The sequence below is a fragment of the Oncorhynchus keta genome, chromosome 11 (assembly GCF_023373465.1).
Source record: "Oncorhynchus keta strain PuntledgeMale-10-30-2019 chromosome 11, Oket_V2, whole genome shotgun sequence".
Taxonomy (NCBI): Eukaryota; Metazoa; Chordata; class Actinopteri; order Salmoniformes; family Salmonidae; genus Oncorhynchus; species Oncorhynchus keta.
In genome coordinates, this window is record NC_068431.1 from 640,138 (window position 1) to 662,637 (window position 22,500).

Genomic DNA, 22,500 nt, shown 5'->3' on the forward strand with positions numbered 1-22,500 from the left:
TGCGTGCGTGCGTGCGTGTGTGCGTGCGTGCGTGTGTGTGTAGCAGAAGGATAGTGCTGATGTGTGATTGTTCAGGTCTTATCTCCTCCCATCACTACTCAGGCAGCATCACAAATGGCACAACTTCTATAAAGTAGTGCACTATATAGAGAATAGGGTTCCATAGGGCTCTAATCTAAAGTAGTGTACTATATAGGGAATAGGATTCCATAGGGCTCTGGTCTAAAGTAGTGCACTATATAGGGAATAGGATTCCATAGGGCTCTAATCTAAAGTAGTGTACTATATAGGGAATAGGATTCCATAGGGCTCTGGTCTAAAGTAGTGCACTATATAGGGAATAGGGTGCCAATTGGGACATTCAATGTGTGCAGTGCCTACCTTGCGGGGTTGAAAGTCGTACTTCACACAGTGTTGGAAGCCTTTCCCCTTGGACTTCAGGGATGTGACGATCAGACAGTTACCCACAAAGTGAGCTGAGTAGCCAATACCTTTACTGGTTCGAAAACTAGAGAGGAGAGGAGGAGGGGAGGGGAGAGGAGGAGGGGAGGGGAGGAGTGGAGAGGAGAGGAGGAGGGGAGGGGAGGGGAGGAGGGGGAGAGGAGAGGGGAGGAGAGGAGAGGGGAGGAGGAGGGGAGGGGAGGAGGGAGGGAGGGGGGAGGGAGGGAGAGGGGAGGGAGAGAGGAGAGGAGGAGGGGAGGAGAGGAGGGAGGGGGAGGGAGCGAGGGGGAGGGGAGAGGAGAGGAGAGGAGAGGAGAGGAGAGGAGAGAGGAGAGGAGAGGAGAGGAGAGGAGAGGAGAGGAGGGAGGGGGAGGGAGCGAGGGGAGAGGAGAGACGAGGGAGCGAGGGGGAGAGGAGAGGAGAGGAGAGGAGGAGGGGAGGGGAGAGAGGAGAGGAGGAGGAGGGGAGGGGAGAGGAGGAGAGGAGGAGGGGGGAGAAGAAAACATTACGTAAACAGTATTTTCATGATAAATCTCCTCTTTTGATATTATATCAGCAGACAGCTGTCTCTTTGTCCAATCAAGTTACACCATCCCCCAAACCATAAAACACATCGTCATCCCTGTCGCGTTCAGATGAAACAGGAGGTCATCAAGAGGTCATGTTAAGACAGCCCAGCACTAGTATCTAGTAACACTAGTATCCACCCCCATCTAGACCTTCAACACACTTCAAACAGGCCTCCATCTACTTCTGTGTCAAGTCAATTCCCACTGCGTATACAGCCAGTGTATTTCTGTGTTGTCTCCAGGGGTGATGTGGTGTGGAGGCCCGTGTCAGACAGGGGGATAAAGTAGGAGCTGCTGGAGAAGGCTGATAAGGCTCTGGGGTTATCAGTCAGGCCACAGCAGGGCCTCCCCTCCATCTCTCCACCTCCTCCTCTCCATTCCCACACAGCAGCTCTCTCTATCCTTCTCAGAGAGCTCAGCTGTCACCATGACAATGGGTGGTTGCCAGGGAGACGGGATTACAAGCACTCTCCCGGCGGCGGTCAGGGCTCATCCCCTGTGATGATGTCATCTGGAGCAGGTAATGCTGGGATACGGAACACAAATCAATGTTCCGTTCTATCTTTTACAGAGTTTAGATTTACAGGCTTCAAAATGGCAGCCCTCTCTTCATGGAACACGGCTTTGAATATGTATATAGGCTGTCCACGGACCCAGTCAGGACATAGCCGTATCTCTGACACAAAACTCTGGTTGTGACCACTACCTGTTATAATCTACTGTAGTAACTACCTGTTATAATCTACTGTAGTAACTGTTATAATCTACTGTAGTAACTACCTGTTATAATCTACTGTAGTAACTGTTATAATCTACTGTAGTAACTACTTGTTATAATCTACTGTAGTAACTACCTGTTATAATCTACTGTAGTAACTACCTGTTATAATCTACTGTAGTAACTACCTGTTATAATCTACTGTAGTAACTGTTATAATCTGCTGTAGTAACTACTTGTTATAATCTACTGTAGTAACTGTTATAATCTACTGTAGTAACTGTTATAATCTACTGTAGTAACTACCTGTTATAATCTACTGTAGCAACTACCTGATATAATCTACTGTAGTAACTGTTTTAATCTACTGTAGTAACTACCTGTTATAATCTACTGTAGTAACTACCTGTTATAATCTACTGTAGTAACTGTTATAATCTACTGTACTAACTACCTGTTATAATCTACTGTATTAACTACCTGTTATAATCTACTGTAGTAACTACCTGTTATAATCTACTGTATTAACTACCTGATATAATCTACTGTAGTAACTGTTATAATCTACTGTAGTACCTGTTATAATCTACTGTAGTAACTACCTGTTATAATCTACTGTAGTAACTAGCTGTTATAATCTACTGTAGTAACTACCTGTTATAATCTACTGTAGCAACTACCTGTTATAATCTACTGTAGCAACTACCTGTTATAATCTACTGTAGTAACTGTTATAATCTACTGTAGTAACTACCTGTTATAATCTACTGTAGTAACTACCTGTTATAATCTACTGTAGTAACTGTTATAATCTACTGTAGTAACTGTTATAATCTACTGTATTAACTACCTGTTATAATCTACTGTAGTAACTGTTATAATCTACTGTAGTAACTACCTGTTATAATCTACTGTAGTAACTACCTGTTATAATCTACTGTAGTAACTACCTGTTATAATCTACTGTAGTAACTACCTGTTATAATCTACTGTAGTAACTGTTATAATCTACTGTAGTAACTGTTATAATCTACTGTATTAACTACCTGTTATAATCTACTGTAGTAACTGTTATAATCTACTGTAGTAACTGTTATAATCTGCTGTAGTAACTGTTATAATCTACTGTAGTAACTAACTGTTATAATCTACTGTAGTAACTGTTATAATCTACTGTAGTAACTACCTGTTATAATCTACTGTAGTAACTACCTGTTATAATCTACTGTAGTAACTGTTATAATCTACTGTAGTAACTACCTGTTATAATCTACTGTAGTAACTACCTGTTATAATCTACTGTAGTAACTACCTGTTATAATCTACTGTAGTAACTACCTGATATAACACTGTCTGTCTGTCTGTCTGTCTGTCTGTCTGTCTGTCTGTCTGTCTGTCTGTCTGTCTATAAACTCAAACAGAGATTTTTGTGAGCATGTGAAGCTTGAGAGAGAGAGAGAGAGAGAGAGAGAGAGAGAGAGATGGAGAGAGAGAGAGAGTGAGAGAGAGACTGAACGAGAGTGAGAGGTAGCTGTAATGAAAGGTCATAGCTAATGAAGCGTGACTGTGGCTAACGTTGCCTCACAGCGAGCCCCCTCCCCCTCCCCCCCGTGCGGTCTGGGCCGAGGCGTCCACACAACTGCCCGATCACTAATGGACTCACCTGCCATTTAAAACCATGTCATGTTTTTATTAATCTACCGTTACATTATGTCTGGATTGTGTTTGTTCACTTACTTTGAGAAGACGGTTTGATCCATTAATAAAATCAGGGACAAATGAATTCCCATTCTCTCTCTCCCCCCCTTCTATTTTCCATCTCTATCCCCCTTTGACTCAGCAGATGTATAATGTGTCGTTGGGGTTTAGGTTAGCCTGTGTGTCGTTGGGTTAGCCTGTGTGTCGTTGGGTTAGCCTGTGTGTCGTTGGGTTAGCCTGTGTGTCGTTGGGTTAGCCTGTGTGTCGTTGGGGTTTAGGTTAGCCTGTGTGTTGTTGGGTTAGCCTGTGTGTCGTTTGGTTAGCCTGTGTGTCGTTGGGTTAGCCTGTGTGTCGTTGGGTTAGCCTGTGTGTCGTTATAATCTACTGGTTAGCCTGTGTGTCGTTGGGTTAGCCTGTGTGTCGTTGGGTTAGCCTGTGTGTCGTTGGGTTATAATCTACTGCCTGTGTGTCGTTGGGTTAGCCTGTGTGTCGTTGGGTTAGCCTGTGTGTCGTTAATCTAGCCTGTGTGTCGTTGGGTTAGCCTGTGTGTCGTTGGGTTACCTGTTATAATCTACTGTATTAACTGTAGTAACTGTCGTAGTAACTTGGTTAGCCTGTAGTGTCGCTACTGTAGCCTGTGTGTCGTTAACTGGTTAGCCTGTGTCTACTGTCATGTTTTTACTACCTTATTAGCCTGTGTGTCTACCTGGGTTAGCCTGTGTGTCTTGTTGGGTTAGCTACTGTGTGTCGGGTTAGCCTGTGTGTCGTTGGGTTAGCCTGTGTGTCGTTGGGTTAGCCTGTGTGTCGTTGGGTTAGCCTGTGTGTCGTTGGGTTAGCCTGTGTGTCGTTGGGTTAGCCTGTGTGTCGTCTTAACATTCTGTATACTCCCCTTGTCCTAAGGGAATTTCTCATTGTCTGGGTGTGTGTGTGTGGCTGTGTGTGTGTGTGTATTTGTGGTTTTTGTGGTGTGTAAATGATTTTATAACGGCCGGGTCAAAAATGACCCTTAAGACAATCGCTGTGGTGTCTTCGTGAACAAAGGATACTTTTTTCTAAATGTTGAGGAAAAGGCATAACATTTCAAGATGGAAAAATATAACTTAGGGGGTTTTCTCTGCTGTTAAACATAGTAGCGAGTCATATATATATACACATATATATATATATATATATATATATATTCTACCCTTAAAACAACACAAGGGTTAAGATTAAGTGGAGGTTGAGGTTAGGTTAGATTAAGATTAGGTTAAAGTTAGTTTGAGGTTAGGTGATATTTAGGTTAGGTTCAAATCAAATCAAAGTGTATTGGTTGCATATACAGTTTAGTAGGTGTTACAGCAGGTGTTTATGTTACTGACAATATGTTTTAATTGTTTGATATTTAATTTGTATTATTATTTTATTGGGAAAAAATGATAAGAAATCAAAAACGGCAAAAGACTAAATCTGATTAACAACCCAAATAGCAGTAATCACATGCTATCTACAGTTGAAGTCGGAAATATACAGACACTTAACTCATTTATCAACCACTCCATACGTTTCTTGTTAATAAACTATAGTTTTGGCAAAGTTGGTTAGGACATCTACTTTGTGCATGACACAAGTAATGTTTCCAACAATTGTTTACAGACAGATTATTTCACTTATAATTCACTGTATCACAATTCCAGTGTGTCAGAAGTTTAAATACACTAAGTGGACTGTGCCTTTTAAACAGCTTGGAAAATTCCAGAAAATGATGTCATGGCTTTAGAAGTTTCTGATAGGCTAATTGACATCATTTGAGTCAATTGAAGGTGTATCTGTGGATGTATTTCAAGGCCTACCTTCAAACTCAGTGCCTCTATGCCTGACATCATGGGAAAATCCCCCAAAAATCAGCCAAGACCTCAGACCTCAGTTCTGTCTCCTAGAGATGAACGTACTTAGGTTGAGGTTAGTTTAGTTTGAGATTAGTTTAGTTTGAGGTTAGTTTAGTTTGAGGTTAGTTTAGGTTGAGGTTAGTTTAGTTTGAGGTTAGTTTAGTTTGAAGTTAGTTTAGTTTGAGGTTAGTTTAGTTTGAGGTTAGTTTAGTTTGAGGTTTTGTTACTTGAGGTTAGTTTAGTTTGAGGTTAGTTTAGGTTAGTTTAGTTTGAGGTTAGTTTAGTTTGAGGTTAGTTTAGTTTGAGGTTAGTTTAGGTTGAGGTTAGTTTAGGTTAGTTTAGGTTGAGGTTAGTTTAGGTTGAGGTTAGTTTAGGTTGAGGTTAGTTTAGGTTGAGGTTTGGTTACTTGAGGTTAGGTTAGTTTAGTTTGAGGTTAGTTTATGTTAGTTTAGTTTGAGGTTAGTTTAGTTTGAGGTTAGTTTAGTTTGAGGTTAGTTTAGTTTGAGGTTAGTTTAGGTTGAGGTTAGTTTAGGTTGAGGTTAGTTTAGGTTGAGGTTAGTTTAGGTTAGTTTAGGTTGAGGTTAGTTTAGGTTAGTTTAGGTTGAGGTTAGTTTAGGTTGAGGTTAGTTTAGGTTGAGGTTAGTTTAGGTTGAGGTTAGTTTAGGTTGAGGTTTGGTTACTTGAGGTTAGGTTAGTTTAGTTTGAGGTTAGTTTAGGTTGAGCTTAGTTTGAGGTTTGGTTAGGTTGAGGTTAGGTTGAGGTTCAGTTAGTTGAGGTTAGGTTAGTTTAGGTTGAGCTTAGGTTGAGTTAGGTTAAGGGTAATTTTGTTTAGTTTAGGTTGAGGATAGATTGAGTTAAGTTTGTTTAGGTTGCGGTTGAGTTAGATTGAGGTTCGGTTAGTTTAGGTTAGTTTAGGTTGCGGTTAGGTTGAGTTAGGTTGTAGTTCTCACCAGTAGAGGTATGGTTTGTCCTTGTCTACATTGATGTTGTTGAGGGGATCTTGTCTGAACCAGGTGTTGAGAGTGAAGCCGTTCTGGTAAGGCCACTTAGCGATGGGAGGCAACGCTATGGCCTGGGGGAGGAGACAGAACACACCATCAGCCAATCACAATCACAGACAACACATCATCTGCCAATCACAATCACAGACAACACATCATCTGCCAATCACAATCACAGACAACACATCATAAACCAATCACAATCACAGACAACACATCATCTGCCAATCACAATCACAGACAACACATCATCTGCCAATCACAAGTCTATCAAGTCACCGACAGGAACCTAGCACCAAACAACTGTCTCTTTTACCTGGTTGAAAAATGACTCTTCGTCTGTGTGAAACAATATGCAAAGATGACTATTCATCTGTTTAGGATGTCTGTGTGAAACGATATGACTATTCATCTGTTTAGGATGTCTGTGTGCATTACTTGGCTTTGAATATATGGAAGGGAGGCGATCACTACACAACATGGACAGGTGTGTGTGTCTCTTACCGCTGCACTGCGACCAGGGAAGTTGAAGAAGGTGTCTGGACCTTGTCTCTGAGGCATCAGGTTCAACACAGACAACAACTTGATAGAATGTCTAGGCTGGAGGGGGATGGGAGAGCGGAGCAGGGGAGGGGAGAGGAGGAGGAGAGAGGAGGAGGAGAGAGGAGAGGAAGTAGAAAGACGAGAGTGATGAGAGAGGAGATGAGGAGTGGGAGAGGAGAGGAGGAGAGGAGAGAGTGATGAGAGAGAAGGAGAGGAGGAGGTGAGGGGGAAAGGAGGAGGAGAGAGTGAGAGGAGAGAAGGGGTGAGGAATGGAGAGGAGAGGGGATGAGAGGAGAGGGGATGAGAGGGGAGGGGGAGAGGAGTAGGAGAGGAGAGAAGGATCAGAGAGGGAGAGGGAGAAGAGAAGAGGAGGAGAGGAGGAGAGAAGGAGAGGAAAGGAGGAGGAGAAGAAGAGGAGAGGAGGAGGACAGGATGAAACAGGAAGAAGTTAGATGAATCAGGGGAGTTTGTGACATTCCTAACAAATCACAGACACAGAATGAGGATAGGAGAATACCACAGTGGGGCATCATCGGCCCTACAACAACCCTATTGGCTCAATAAGCTGTCAATCACCTCTGCCTGCCTCTGGTAACAGCTTATCAATACCATGGCAACCCCCTAACAAATCTATCCCCGGAGAGGAGAGGGAGGAGGGATGAAGGGGAGAGATGAAGGTGAGATGGAGAGATGAAAGAGAGATGGTGAGAGATGAAGGAGAGATGGAGGAGAGATGGAGGCCAGATAAAGGAGAGATGAATGAGAGATGGAGGAGAGATAAAGGAGAGATGAAGGAGAGATGGAGGAGAGATGGAAGCCAGATAAAGGAGAGATGAAGGAGAGATGGAGGAGAGATGGAGGCCAGATAAAGGAGAGATGGAGGAGAGATGAAGGAAAGATTGAGGAGAGATGAAGGAGAGATGGAGGAGAGATGGAGGCCAGATGAAGGAGAGATGAAGGAGAGATGGAGGCCAGATAAAGGAGTGATGAAGAAGAGATTTGGAGGAGAGATGAAGGAGAAAAAGGAAAGTTGAAAGAAAGATGAAGGAGGGATGGAGGAGAGATGAAGGACAGATGGAAGAGAGATGAATGAGAGATGGCAGAGAGATAGATGGAGGAGAGATGAAGGAGAGATGGAGGGGTGAGGGTTTTGTTGCTGTATACATGATGTCACAGTGTGGGGAAGGGGAGGAGAGAGAGAGATGAGACAAGGTGAAGAAGGATAGAAGGATGGAGAAGGAGAGGAGGAGGAGGAGAGGAGGAGGAGGAGGAGAGGAGGAGGAGATGAGAGGATGAGAGAAGGAGGAGAGGAGGAGAGGAGGATGAGAGGAGGAGGAGATGAGAGGATGAGAGATGGAGGATACTTGTTGAAGAAGGATAGAAGGATTGAGAATGAGAGGAGGAGGAGGAGGAGAGGAGGAAGAGAGGAGGAGAGGAGAGGAGGAGGAGAGGAGGAGGAGGAGGAGAGGAGAGGAGAGGAGGAGGAGATGAGAGGATGAGAGGAGGAGGAGAGGAGAGGAGAGGAGAGGAGAGGAGAGGAGAGGAGAGGAGAGGAGAGGAGAGGAGAAGGAGAGGAGAGGAGAAGGAGAGGAGGAGATGAGAGGATGAGAGGAGGAGGAGAGAGAGATGGAGGATACTTGTTGAAGAAGGATAGAGGGATGGAGAAGGAGAGGAGGAGGAGAGAAGGAGAGGAGGAGGAGGAGAGACACAGATGGAGGGGACAAGGTGAAGAAGGATAGAGGGATTGAAGGAGAGCAGAAATAGGGATGATCATTTGCTAGGGCAACCAGGAGAGGAGAAATTGGGGGACTGGGTGAGGTACAGATGGATAGATAGATAGGTGTTGAGGAGGACAGGGGGAGGAGAGAGGGAGGAGTACTGTTGTTGCTGTAGATCTTTAAATATCTGTCTGTGAACACTGGACCTCTCCCCTCATCCCCTTCTCCACACCCCAATGTCACCTCCTTTCAGCCCTCAAATCAGCCTACACCCAGCCCTTCAACGTTGTCTCACCCAGTCCAGCTTCCCCACAGATAGTCACGCAACCCAGCCCAACACAAAACAGCTTAGCTTAACAGCACAGCCTCCGTCACCCCCCAGGTTAACTCACCCAGATACCGTTGTCTCCCCTCAGCATACTGAAGAGAAGTTTCAGCTCCTTCACTGTGATACTGTAGCTGGCCATCACCCCCAGCATATCCACTAGCAGATCTACACACACACACACACACACACACACACACACACACACACACACACACACACACACACACACACACACACACACACACACACACACACACACACACAGGGAGAAAAAAAGTCAGGTCTAGTAATGTCTAGTCAGGGCTAGTAATGTCTAGTAATGTCTAGTCAGGGCTAGTAATGTCTAGTCAGGGCTAGTAATGTCTAGTCAGGTCTAGTCTGGGCTAGTGCAGGTTTTAGCCAACCAAGCAAGACGTAGCATACAGACAGAACAACATAGAACAAACAAGACGTAGCATACAGACAGAACAACATAGAACAAGCAAGACGTAGCATACAGACAGAGCAACATAGAACAAGCAAGACGTAGCATACAGACAGAGCAACATAGAACAAGCAAGACGTAGCATACAGACAGAGCAACATAGAACAAGCAAGACGTAGCATACAGACAGAGCAACATAGAACAAGCAAGACGTAGCATACAGACAGAGCAACATAGAACAAGCAAGACGTAGCATACAGACAGAGCAACATAGAACAAGCAAGACGTAGCATACAGACAGAACAACATAGAACAAGCAAGACGTAGCATACAGACAGAACAACATAGAACAAGCAAGACGTAGCATACAGACAGAGCAACATAGAACAAGCAAGACGTAGCATACAGACAGAACAACATAGAACAAGCAAGACGTAGCATACAGACAGAGCAACATAGGACAAGCAAGACGTAGCATACAGACAGAACAACATAGAACAAGCAAGACGTAGCATACAGACAGAGCAACATAGAACAAGCAAGACGTAGCATACAGACAGAACAACATAGAACAAGCAAGACGTAGCATACAGACAGAGCAACATAGAACAAGCAAGACGTAGCATACAGACAGAGCAACATAGAACAAGCAAGACGTAGCATACAGACAGAACAACATAGAACAAGCAAGACGTAGCATACAGACAGAGCAACATAGAACAAGCAAGACGTAGCATACAGACAGAGCAACATAGAACAAGCAAGACGTAGCATACAGACAGAACAAAAAGCAACAAGACAAAATCCATAAAAGCGTGTTTCCAGACCTCACAAGCTACAGACAACATGGAAAGCGACAACACACAGCTAGGGATTATGTTCACAAATCTGATTGACCTTTAGCCATGTCTTCAAGTTTTTTTGTGAAAGTGTGATATGTGGTGCAGTTATGTGTGTCTGATGGCAGTGTCTTCCAGACATGGGAAGGTCTAGTCAGGGCTAGTAATGTCTAGTCAGGGCTAGTAATGTCTAGTCAGGGCTAGTAATGTCTAGTCAGGGCAAGTAATGTCTAGTCAGGGCTAGTAATGTCTAGTCAGGGCTAGTAATGTCTAGTCAGGGCTAGTAATGTCTAGTCAGGGCTAGTAATGTCTAGTCAGGGCTAGTAATGTCTAGTCAGGGCTAGTAATGTCTAGTCAGGGCTAGTAATGTCTAGTCAGGGCAAGTAATGTCTAGTCAGGGCTAGTAATGTCTCGTCAGGGCTAGTAATGTCTCGTCAGGGCTAGTAATGTCTCGTCAGGGCTAGTAATGTCTCGTCAGGGCTAGTAATGTCTCGTCAGGGCTATTAATATCTAGAAATGTCTAGTCAGGTCTAGTCAGGGCTATTAATGTCTAGTCAGGGCTAGTAATGTCTAGTCAGGGCTAGTAATGTCTAGTCAGGGCAAGTAATGTCTAGTCAGGGCTAGTAATGTCTCGTCAGGGCTAGTAATGTCTCGTCAGGGCTAGTAATGTCTCGTCAGGGCTATTAATATCTAGAAATGTCTAGTCAGGTCTAGTCAGGGCTATTAATGTCTAGTCAGGGCTAGTAATGTCTAGTCAGGGCTAGTAATATCTAGTCAGGTCTAGTCAGGGATAGTAATGTCTTGTCAGGGATAGTAATGTCTAGTAGGGGATAGTAATGTCTAGTCAGGGCTAGTAATGTCTAGTCAGGGATAGTAATGTCTAGTCAGGTCTAGTCAGGTCTAGTCATGTCTAATCATATATATATAGGGGATAGTAATGTCTAGTCAGGGATAGTAATGTCTAGTCAGGGATAGTAATGTCTAGTCTGGTCTAGTCTGGTCTAGTCAGGGCTAGTCAGGGCTAGTCAGGGCTAGTCAGGTCTAGTCATGGCTAGTCATGGCTAGTCAGGTCTAGTCTGATCTAGTAATGGCTAGTAATGTCTAGTCAGGTCTGGTAATGTCTAGTCAGGGCTAGTAATGTCTAGTCAGGTCTAGTCAGGTCTAGTCATGTCTAATCATGTCTAATCATGTCTAGTCAGGGATAGTAATGTCTAGTCAGGGATAGTAATGTCTAGTCAGGTCTAGTCAGGTCTAGTCATGTCTAATCATATATATATAGGGGATAGTAATGTCTAGTCAGGGATAGTAATGTCTAGTCAGGGATAGTAATGTCTAGTCTGGTCTAGTCTGGTCTAGTCAGGGCTAGTCAGGGCTAGTCAGGGCTAGTCAGGTCTAGTCATGGCTAGTCATGGCTAGTCAGGTCTAGTCTGATCTAGTAATGGCTAGTAATGTCTAGTCAGGTCTGGTAATGTCTAGTCAGGGCTAGTAATGTCTAGTCAGGTCTAGTCAGGTCTAGTCATGTCTAATCATGTCTAATCATGTCTAGTCAGGGATAGTAATGTCTAGTCAGGGATAGTAATGTCTCGTCTGGTCTAGTCTGGTCTAGTCAGGGCTAGTCAGGGCTAGTCAGGGCTAGTCAGGTCTAGTCATGGCTAGTAATGGCTAGTCAGGTCTAGTCAGGTCTAGTCTGGTCTAGTAATGGCTAGTAATGTCTAGTCAGGTCTGGTAATGTCTAGTCAGGGCTAGTAATGTCTAGTCAGGGATAGTAATGTCTAGTCAGGTCTAGTCAGGTCTAGTCATGTCTAATCATATATATATAGGGGATAGTAATGTCTAGTCAGGGATAGTAATGTCTAGTCAGGGATAGTAATGTCTCGTCTGGTCTAGTCTGGTCTAGTCAGGGCTAGTCAGGGCTAGTCAGGGCTAGTCAGGTCTAGTCATGGCTAGTAATGGCTAGTCAGGTCTAGTCAGGTCTAGTCTGGTCTAGTAATGGCTAGTAATGTCTAGTCAGGTCTGGTAATGTCTAGTCAGGGCTAGTAATGTCTAGTCAGGTCTAGTTAGGGCTAGTAATGTCTAGTCAGGTCTAGTCAGGTCTAGTCATGTCTAATCATGTCTAGTCAGGGATAGTAATGTCTAGTCAGGGATAGTAATGTCTAGTCTGGTCTAGTCTGGTCTAGTCAGGGCTAGTCAGGGCTAGTCAGGGGTAGTCAGGTCTAGTCATGGCTAGTCATGGCTAGTCATGGCTAGTCAGGTCTAGTCTGATCTAGTAATGGCTAGTAATGTCTAGTCAGGTCTGGTAATGTCTAGTCAGGGCTAGTAATGTCTAGTCAGGTCTAGTCAGGTCTAGTCAGGGGTGTGTGTGTGTGTGTGTGTGTGTGTGTGTGTGTGTGTGTGTGTGTGTGTGTGTGTGTGTGTGTGTGTGTGTGTGTGTGTGTGTGTGTGTGTGTGTGTGTGTGTGTGTGTGTGTGTTCCCTACCTGCGATCATGTCATCCACAGAGCTCAGCTTGGACAAGACCTGTTGTATGAGGCCCACCTCTGTGCTGGTCTGAAGGTTCCTCACACTCTTCCTCAGGATGGCTGTGAACATGGACCACACCTGGTGACACAACACAAACAGAACCATTTCTGATCTAAAGGTCTCACTGCAGTATTCAACATTTGTAAGGGGATTTGTAAGGGAACTAAACGAGTACCTAGCACCCCTGGTATCGAAACTAGGATCCTCAGAGCAGTGGCACTTTAAGCTCTTCCTCTATCGCCCGCCACACTAACAAGCCACCAGCCTACTAGATGGTAATATGCGCTGGCGTTGCCCCTAGTGGACAGTATTGAACTTGCACCTGGAGAAACGTCTAATACTGCAGAGGATCTGGTGTGACCTTCACCTACCTTTCAATGTCTGTCGCATACTGGGAATAATGTGAAATCATTCATGGTTGATTTGGTTTGTTAAGTTCTGATAACTTTCCCAACTTTTTTAAAATTAAGGACCAAAACATTTATTGCAAAATAGTTCCACCGATTCCATGGCACATACAGTGTTGCAAAGGGTCGAAAACCTTCTGGGAAATTTCCAGAAAATTTTACATGGGAAGCTAAGCCTGGTAAGCTAAGCCTGGGAAGCTAAGCCTGGTAAACTAAGCCTGGGAAGCTAAGCCTGGGAAGCTAAGCCTGGGAAGCTAAGCCTGGTAAACTAAGCCTGGGAAGCTAAGCCTGGGAAGCTAAGCCTGGTAAACTAAGCCTGGTAAACTAAGCCTGGGAAGCTAAGCCTGGGAAGTTAAGCCTGGGAAGTTAAGCCTGGGAAGTTAAGCCTGGGAAGCTAAGCCTGGTAAACTAAGCCTGGGAAGCTAAGCCTGGGAAGCTAAGCGTGGGAAGCTAAGCCTGGTAAACTAAAGCTGGTAAACTAAGCCTGGGAAGCTAAGCCTGGGAAGCTAAGCCTGGGAAGCTAAGCCTGGTAAACTAAGCCTGGGAAGCTAAGCCTGGGAAGCTAAGCCTGGTAAACTAAGCCTGGTAAACTAAGCCTGGGAAGCTAAGCCTGGGAAGCTAAGCCTGGGAAGTTAAGCCTGGGAAGTTAAGCCTGGGAAGTTAAGCCTGGGAAGCTAAGCCTGGGAAGTTAAGCCTGGGAAGTTAAGCCTGGTAAACTAAGCCTGGGAAGCTAAGCCTGGTAAGCTAAGCCTGGTAAGCTAAGCCTGGGAAGCTAAGCCTGGTAAGCTAAGCCTGGTAAGCTAAGCCTGGTAAGCTAAGCCTGGGAAGCTAAGCCTGGGAAGCTAAGCCTGGGAAGCTAAGCCTGGGAAGTTAAGCCTGGGAAGCTAAGCCTGGGAAGTTAAGCCTGGGAAGTTAAGCCTGGTAAACTAAGCCTGGGAATTTTGCTTAAATTCATTTTTTAAAAATTTTGCTAAACATGTAGCTTGTAACAGTGAACCTTTTTTGTAGGGACACACATAAGGCAAATTATAGGTCTTGTGGCATATTTTGGGGAATTGCAACCCTCTGCATGCACAGTGGATTCTCCCATCACATCTACAGCTGATTCTCAAGATCTGGCACACTAATGAGATGCTATTGAGCCCACACTACTACACTGTCTGAGCCAAGGACTACATGCTTTCTGGTAAGTTTTGATTACAATACTGGGTGGGGTGAATATATTTTATTTGACATACATGATTTTTTGTTAAATAGTAAATAATTTCTAACTTGTTAACAATTTGCAGTGTTTGCTACCATGTGGGATTTAGCTTGCTTGAGCTAACTGAGAAGTGTTAATTCACCTGTTTCAATACATGTTTCATTTTAAAACATTTATCTTACAAAGGAGTTGTTTAGTTTAACTGCTGAACTATTTATATGTACATGGAATTGTATTTGGGTTTTTTACTCATGTTTTTCTAATCTTTACAGGAAACTGCCACGGGTACTATCTGATGTGTGGAGACATTTTCATTGCAGCTAAAGTAGAAGGAAACACTGTGTACATACTGTGCCAAATCATATGTGAAGAACGCAACAAAGATGCAGAATCATCTGGCCAAGTGCATAAAGTCCCCTCAGTGCTCACAATCAAGCAACCTCTGACAAAAGTCCCTCTACTTCTTCTATTCGAGGTGTAAATGATGAATCAGACACCTTATCGATAGCAACAGCTCATGGTCCTCCCGGATTCATAAATGTTTTTGACTCAATGGAGGAACGTAGATGAATATCTTTCACGAGGTGTATATGCAACTGGATCACCTCTGATGCTCACAGACTATGTGTATCGGAAGAGATGTCTGAATGTTCTTCACCCAGCATACACCCCTCCAACCAGACATGCTTTATCTACTCCTTTGCTGGATGCCGAGTTCAACAGAGTTCTAGTGAAGGTCAAGCATATCATAGAGAAAGCAGACTGTATTGCAATCATCTCTGATGGGTGGTCGAATGTTCATGGGCAAGGAATAATTAACTACATCATCTCCACTCCTCAACCAGTGTTCTAAAAGAGCACAGAAACAAAGGACAACAGACACACCGGTCTCTACATTACAGATGAGCTGTAGGCAGACATCAATGACCTTGGACCACAGAAGGTATTTGCACTGGTGACAGACAATGCTGCGAACATGAAGGCTGCTTGGTCTAAAGTGGAGGAGTCCTACCCTCACATCACACCTATTGGCTGTACTGCTCATGCATTGAATCTGCTCCTCAAGGACATCATGGCACTGATACAATGGATACACTCTACAAGAGAGCCAAGGAAATGGTTAGGTATGTGAAGGGTCATCAAGTTATAGCAGCAATCTACCTCACCAAGCAAAGTGAGAAGAATAAGAGCACCACATTGAAGCTGCCCAGTGACACCCGTTGGGGTGGTGTTGTCATCATGTTTGACAGTCTCCTGGAGGGGAAGGAGTCTCTCCAAGAAATGGCCATACCACAGTCTGCCGATATGGACAGCTCCATCAAAAGGATCCTCCTGGATGATGTATTTTGGGAGAGAGTGGTAAGCAGCCTGAAACTCCTGAAACCTATAGCAGTAGCCATTGCACGGATTGAGGGACACAATGCCATCCTGTCTGATGTTCAGACTCTGCTTGAGGATGTAAGAGAAGAAATCCGTACTGCCCTGCCCACTTCACTGTTGCTCCAAGCAGAGGAAACTGCAGTTCTGAAAAACATCAAAAGCGTGAAGACTTCTGCCTGAAGCCCAAACACGCCACAGCGTGTTGGACCCAAGTATGCTGGCAAGAGCTTCCTGTCTGGTGCAGAGATCAACAAGGCCTATGGTATCATCACTACCGTGTCTCGCCACCTTGGCCTGGATGAGGTCAAGGTTCTTGGCAGTCTGGCGAAGTACACTTCCAAGCAAGGGCTTTGGGATGAAGACTCAATATGTCAGTCGTGCCAACATATCTCATCAGCCACCTGGTGGAAGGGACTTTGTGGATCTGAGGCTCTTTCCCCTGTTGCCTCCATCATCCTCCAAATCCCACCAACATCAGCCGCCTCAGAGCGCAACTGGTCCTTGTTTGGGTCACACACACACTAAAGCATGCAACACGCTGACCAATACAAGGATTGAAAAATTGGTGGCCATCCGGGCAAATTTTAGGCTTTTTGAGCCTGACAATGAGCCATCCTCAACAAGGTTGGAAAGTGACAGTGAAGACGAGGTCTCAGCGTCTGATGTTCAAGAGGCGGACATTGAGAAGGTCAACATTTTTGGGGATCAATATTCCCTTTAACTTCTTCAGTGAAATTATCCCATGTGAAGAGTCATCTCATATATATATATATATTATAAATGGTTTTAATATTAATTTGCATATATTATATGTTAATTGCCATATATTCCCATATATTCCCACGGAAAGTTTCCACCTCTGAATTTTCCACAAGATGTACAACCCTACTGTAGTTTATGAACTGATACACAAAACGACACCAGATTCAAAACAAACCTTTTTGTGAAACATCACAGTATAGTTGAAAAATATATGGCAAATAGAAATCAAAACTGGATTGGTGTTCAGAGACTGTTACAGTTTAGTTTAGTTTAGCTTAGTTTAGTTTAGCTTAGTTTAGTTTAGCTTAGTTTAGTTTAGTTTAGTCTAGTTTAGCTTAGTTTAGTTTAGCTTAGTTTAGTTTAGTTTAGTCTAGTTTAGTTTAGTCTAGTTTAGTTTAGTTTAGTTTAGTCTAGTTTAGTCTAGTTTAGTTTAGTCTAGTTTAGCTTAGCTTAGTTTAGTTTAGTTTAGTCTAGTTTAGTTTAGTCTAGTTTAGCTTAGCTTAGTTTAGTTTAGTTTAGTCTAGTTTAGTTTAGTCTAGTTTAGCTTAGCTTAGTTTAGTCTAGTTTAGTTTAGTCTAGTTTAGTTTAGTCTAGTTTAGCTTAGCTTAGTTTAGTTTAGTTTAGTCTAGTTTAGTTTAGCCTGATGAATATTTGGATTATGTTCTCTTTCAATGTATATATATTTGTATATATTTGTATATATTTGTATATATTTGTATATATTTGTGTGTATATTTAAGCAATAAGACCTGGGAGGGGGGTGTGGTGGCCAATATACTACAGCTAAGGGCTGTTCTGAAGCAATGTGGAGTGCCGTGAACACAACCCTTAGCAGTGGTATATTGGCTAAAAATCACAAACCCCCAATCATTTATATACCGTTTAGATTTACACAATTTGGAATATAATGTAGAAGAGAGGTTTTAAAAAAAAATGTATAAAGGTTTGTGTATAAATGTATATACATATTATAAAGAGTATATAGTAGTAACTAAGTAGTGTTAGAAGTGTGTTATTTCTTACCACAGTATATGCTGTCATACTGTTATTACCAGTTATTATTGAGTGTCACAAAACATTAGGAACACCTGCTCTTTCCAGACTGACCAGGTGAATCCAGGTGAAAGATATGATCCCTTATTGATGCCACTTTAAAATCAGTGTAGATGAAGTGGAGGAGACAGGATTTGTTTTGTTTTGAGACAATTGAGACATGGATTGTGTATGTTCAGAGGGTGAATGGGACAAGACAAAATGTTTAAGTGCCTTTGAACAGAGTATGGTAGTAGGTGCAAGGTTCACCGGTTTGAGTGTGTCAAGAACTGCAGCACTGCTGGGTTTTTCACCGTTAACCGTTTCCTGTCTGTGTCAAGAACTTCCTAGAGCTGGCCCACCAGCCAAACTGAGCAATCGGAGGAGAAGGGCCTTGGTCAGGGGGGTGACCAAGAACCCAATGGTCACTCTGACAGACCTCCGGAGTTACTCTATGGAGATGGTAGAACCTTCCAGAAGGACAGCAATCTCTGCAGCACTCCACCAATCAGGCCTTTATGATAGAGTGGCCAGACAGAAGCCACTCCTCAGTAAAAGGCATATGACAGTCCACTTGGAGATTTGCCAAAAGGCACCTAAAGGACTCTCAGACCATGAAAAACAAGATTCTCTGGTCTGATGAAACCAAGATTGAACTCTTTGGCCTGAACGCCAAGCATCACATCCAGAGGGAACCTGGCACCATCCCTACGGTGAAGCATGGTGGTGGCACCATCCCTACGGTGAAGCATGGTGGTGGCACCATCCCTACGGTGAAGCATGGTGGTGGCACCATCCCTACGGTGAAGCATGGTGGTGGCACCATCCCTACGGTGAAGCATGGTGGTGGCAGCATCCCCACGGTGAAGCATGGTGGTGGCACCATCCCTACGGTGAAGCATGGTGGTGGCAGCATCCTTACAGTGAAGCATGGTGGTGGCAGCATCATGCTGTGGGGATGTTTTTCAGCAGCAGGGACTGGGAGACTAGTCAGGATCGAGGGAAAGATGAAAGGAGAAAAGTACAGAGAGATCCTTGATGAAAACCTGCTCCAGAGCACTCAGGTCCTCAGACTGGGGCGAAGGTTCACCTTCCAACAGGACAACGACCCTAAGAACACAGCCTACACAACGCAAGAGTGACTTCAGGACAAGTCTATAAATGTTCTTGAGTGGCCCAGCCAGAGCCCGGACTTGAACCCGACCTAACTTCTCTGGAGAGACCTGAAAATAGCTGTGCAGCGACGCTCCCCATCCAACCTGACAGAGCTTGAGAGGATCTGCAAAGAAGAATAGGAGAAACTCCCCAAATACAGGTGTGCCAAACTTGTAGCATCATACCCAAGAATAAAGTGCAAATCAAATGACCTTATGAAGATGCTGGAGGAAACAGGTACACACGTATCTATATCCACAGTAAAACGAGTCCTATATCGACATAACCTGAAAAGCCGCTCAGCAAGGAAGAAGCCACTGCTCCAAAACCGCCATAAAAAGCCAGACTACAGTTTGCAACTGCACATGGGGACAAAAATCATACTTTTTGGAGAAATGTCCTCTGGTCTGATGAAACAAAAATAGAACTGTTTGGCCATAATGGCTATTGTTATGTTTGGAGGAAAAAGGGGGAGGCTTGCAAGCCGAAGAACACCATCCCAACCGTGAAGCATGGGGGTGGCAGCATCATGTTTTGGGGGTGCTTGGCTGCAGGAGGGACTGGTGTTCTTCACAAAATAGATGGCGTCATGAGGATGGAAAATTATGTGGATATATTGAAGCAACATCTCAAGACATCAGTCAGGAAGTTAAAGCTTGGTCGCAAATGGGTCTTCCAAATGGACAATGACCCCAAGTATACTTCCAAAGTTGTGGCAAAATGGCTTAAGGACAACAAAGTCAAGGTTTTGGAGTGGCCATCACAAAGCCCTGGCCTCAATCCTATAGAACATTTGTAAGCAGAACTGAAAAAGCTTGTTTGAGCAAGGAGGCCTACAAACCTGACTCAGTTACACCAGCTCTGTCAGGAGGAATGGGGCAACATTCACCCAACTTATTGTGGGAAGCTTGGTGGATGGGTATCATGAGACTTCGACGAGTTAAATGAGACTTCGACGAGTTAAATGAGACTTCGATGAGTTAAATGAGACTTCGACGAGTTAAATGAGACTTCGACGAGTTAAATGAGACTTTGACGAGTTGAATGAGACTTCGACGAGTTGAATGAGACTTCGACGAGTTGAATGAGACTTCGACGAGTTGAATGAGACTTCGACGAGTTAAATGAGACTTCGACGAGTTGAATGAGAAGGAGAAACGCAAAATATTGCAAGGTGGTGAGCTACATTGGCAGGACAGGTGCAGTGCTGGAAGGGAGGCACCGGGAGACCCAGCTGATTACAGAAATGATTGCAGTTGATATGCAGCAGTTGGTAGATGATGTCAGCTTCCTATTGGCTACACTGTACCTAGACCATCCTCCTGGCTACACTATACCTAGACCCTCCTCCTATTGGCTACACTATACCTAGACCCTCCTCCTATTGGCTACACTATACCTAGACCCTCCTCCTCCTGTTGGCTACACTATACCTAGACCCTCCTCTTCCTATTGGCTACACTATACCTAGACCCTCCTCTTCCTATTGGCTACACTATACCTAGACCCTCCTCTTGGCTACACTATACCTAGACCCTCCTCCTCCTATTGGCTACACTGTACCTAGACCCCCCTCATCCTGTTGGCTACACTATACCTACACCCTCCTCCTGGCTACACTATACCTAGACCCTCCTCCTCCTATTGGCTACACTATGCATAGACCCTGCTCCTGGCTACACTATACCTAGACCCTCCTCCTCCTATTGGCTACACTATACCTAGACCCTCCTCCTGGCTACACTATACCTAGACCCTCCTCCTATTGGCTACACTGTACCTAGACCCCCCTCATCCTGTTGGCTACACTATACCTAGACCCTCCTCCTGGCTACACTATACCTAGACCCTCCTCCTCCTATTGGCTACACTATACCTAGACACTGCTCCTGGCTACACTATACCTAGACCCTCCTCCTCCTATTGGCTACACTATACCTAGACCCTCCTCCTGGCTACACTATACCTAGACCCTGCTCCTGGCTACACTATACCTAGACCCTCCTCCTGGCTACACTATACCTAGACCCCCCTCCTCCTGTTGGCTACACTATACCTAGACCCTCCTCCTCCTATTGGCTACAATATACCTAGACCCTCCTCCTGGCTACACTATACCTAGACCCTCCTCCTATTGGCTACACTGTACCTAGACCCCCCTCATCCTGTTGGCTACACTATACCTAGACCCTCCTCCTATTGGCTACACTATGCCTAGACCCTGCTCCTGGCTACACTATACCTAGACCCTCCTCCTCCTATTGGCTACACTATACCTAGACCCTCCTCCTGGCTACACTATACCTAGACCCTCCTCCTGGCTACACTATACCTAGACCCTCCTCCTCCTATTGGCTACACTGTACCTAGACCCCCCTCCTCCTGGCTACACTATACCTAGACCCTCCTCCTCCTGGCTACACTATACCTAGACCCTCCTCCTGGCTACACTATACCTAGACCCTCCTCCTCCTGTTGGCTACACTATACCTAGACCCTCCTCCTCCTCCTGGCTACACTATACCTAGACCCTCCTCCTCCTGGCTACACTATACCTAGACCCCCCTCCTCCTATTGGCTACACTATACCTAGACCCTCCTCCTCCTGGCAACACTATACCTAGACCCTCCTCCTATTGGCTACACTGTACCTAGACCCCCCTCATCCTGTTGGCTACACTATACCTAGACCCTCCTCCTATTGGCTACACTGTACCTAGACCCCCCTCATCCTGTTGGCTACACTGTACCTAGACCCTCCTCCTGGCTACACTATACCTAGACCCTCCTCCTCCTGGCAACACTATACCTAGACCCTCCTCCTATTGGCTACACTGTACCTAGACCCCCCTCATCCTGTTGGCTACACTATACCTAGACCCTCCTCCTATTGGCTACACTGTACCTAGACCCCCCTCATCCTGTTGGCTACACTATACCTAGACCCTCCTCCTATTGGCTACACTATACCTAGACCCTCCTCCTCCTGGCTACACTATACCTAGACCCCCCTCCTCCTATTGGCTACACTATACCTAGACCCTCCTCCTCCTGGCAACACTATACCTAGACCCTCCTCCTATTGGCTACACTGTACCTAGACCCTCCTCCTATTGGCTACACTGTACCTAGACCCCCCTCATCCTGTTGGCTACACTATACCTAGACCCCCCTCCTATTGGCTACACTGTACCTAGACCCTCCTCCTATTGGCTACACTGTACCTAGACCCCCCTCATCCTGTTGGCTACACTATACCTAGACCCTCCTCCTGGCTACACTATACCTAGACCCTCCTCCTATTGGCTACACTGTACCTAGACCCCCCTCATCCTGTTGGCTACACTATACCTAGACCCTCCTCCTGGCTACACTATACCTAGACCCTCCTCCTATTGGCTACACTGTACCTAGACCCCCCTCATCCTGTTGGCTACACTGTACCTAGACCCTCCTCCCGGCTACACTATACCTTGACCCTCCTCCCGGCTACACTATACCTAGACACTCCTCCTGGCTACACTATACCTAGACCCCCCTCCTCCTGGCTACACTATACCTAGACCCCCCTCCTCCCGGCTATAATAATAATATAATAATAATAATAATAATAATATATAATAATATATGCCATTTAGCTGACGCTTTTATCCAAAGCGACTTACAGTCATGTGTGCATACATTCTACGTATGGGTGGTCCCGGGAATCGAACCCACTACCCTGGCGTTACAAGCGCCATGCTCTACCAACTGAGCCACAGAAGGACCACTACCTAGACCCTCCTCCTGGCTACACTATACCTCGACCCTCCTCCTGGCTACACTATGCCGAGACCCCCCTCCTCCTGGCTACACTATACCTAGACCCTCCTCCTGGCTACACTATACCTAGAC

The 22,500-nt window shown here is 44.9% G+C and overlaps 1 pseudogene; it reads right to left on the minus strand.

The window, feature by feature from the left end:
- The window catches only part of LOC118378693 (neurobeachin-like), a 257,394-nt pseudogene that overhangs the window by 168,273 nt on the left and 66,621 nt on the right, over positions 1–22,500 (minus strand).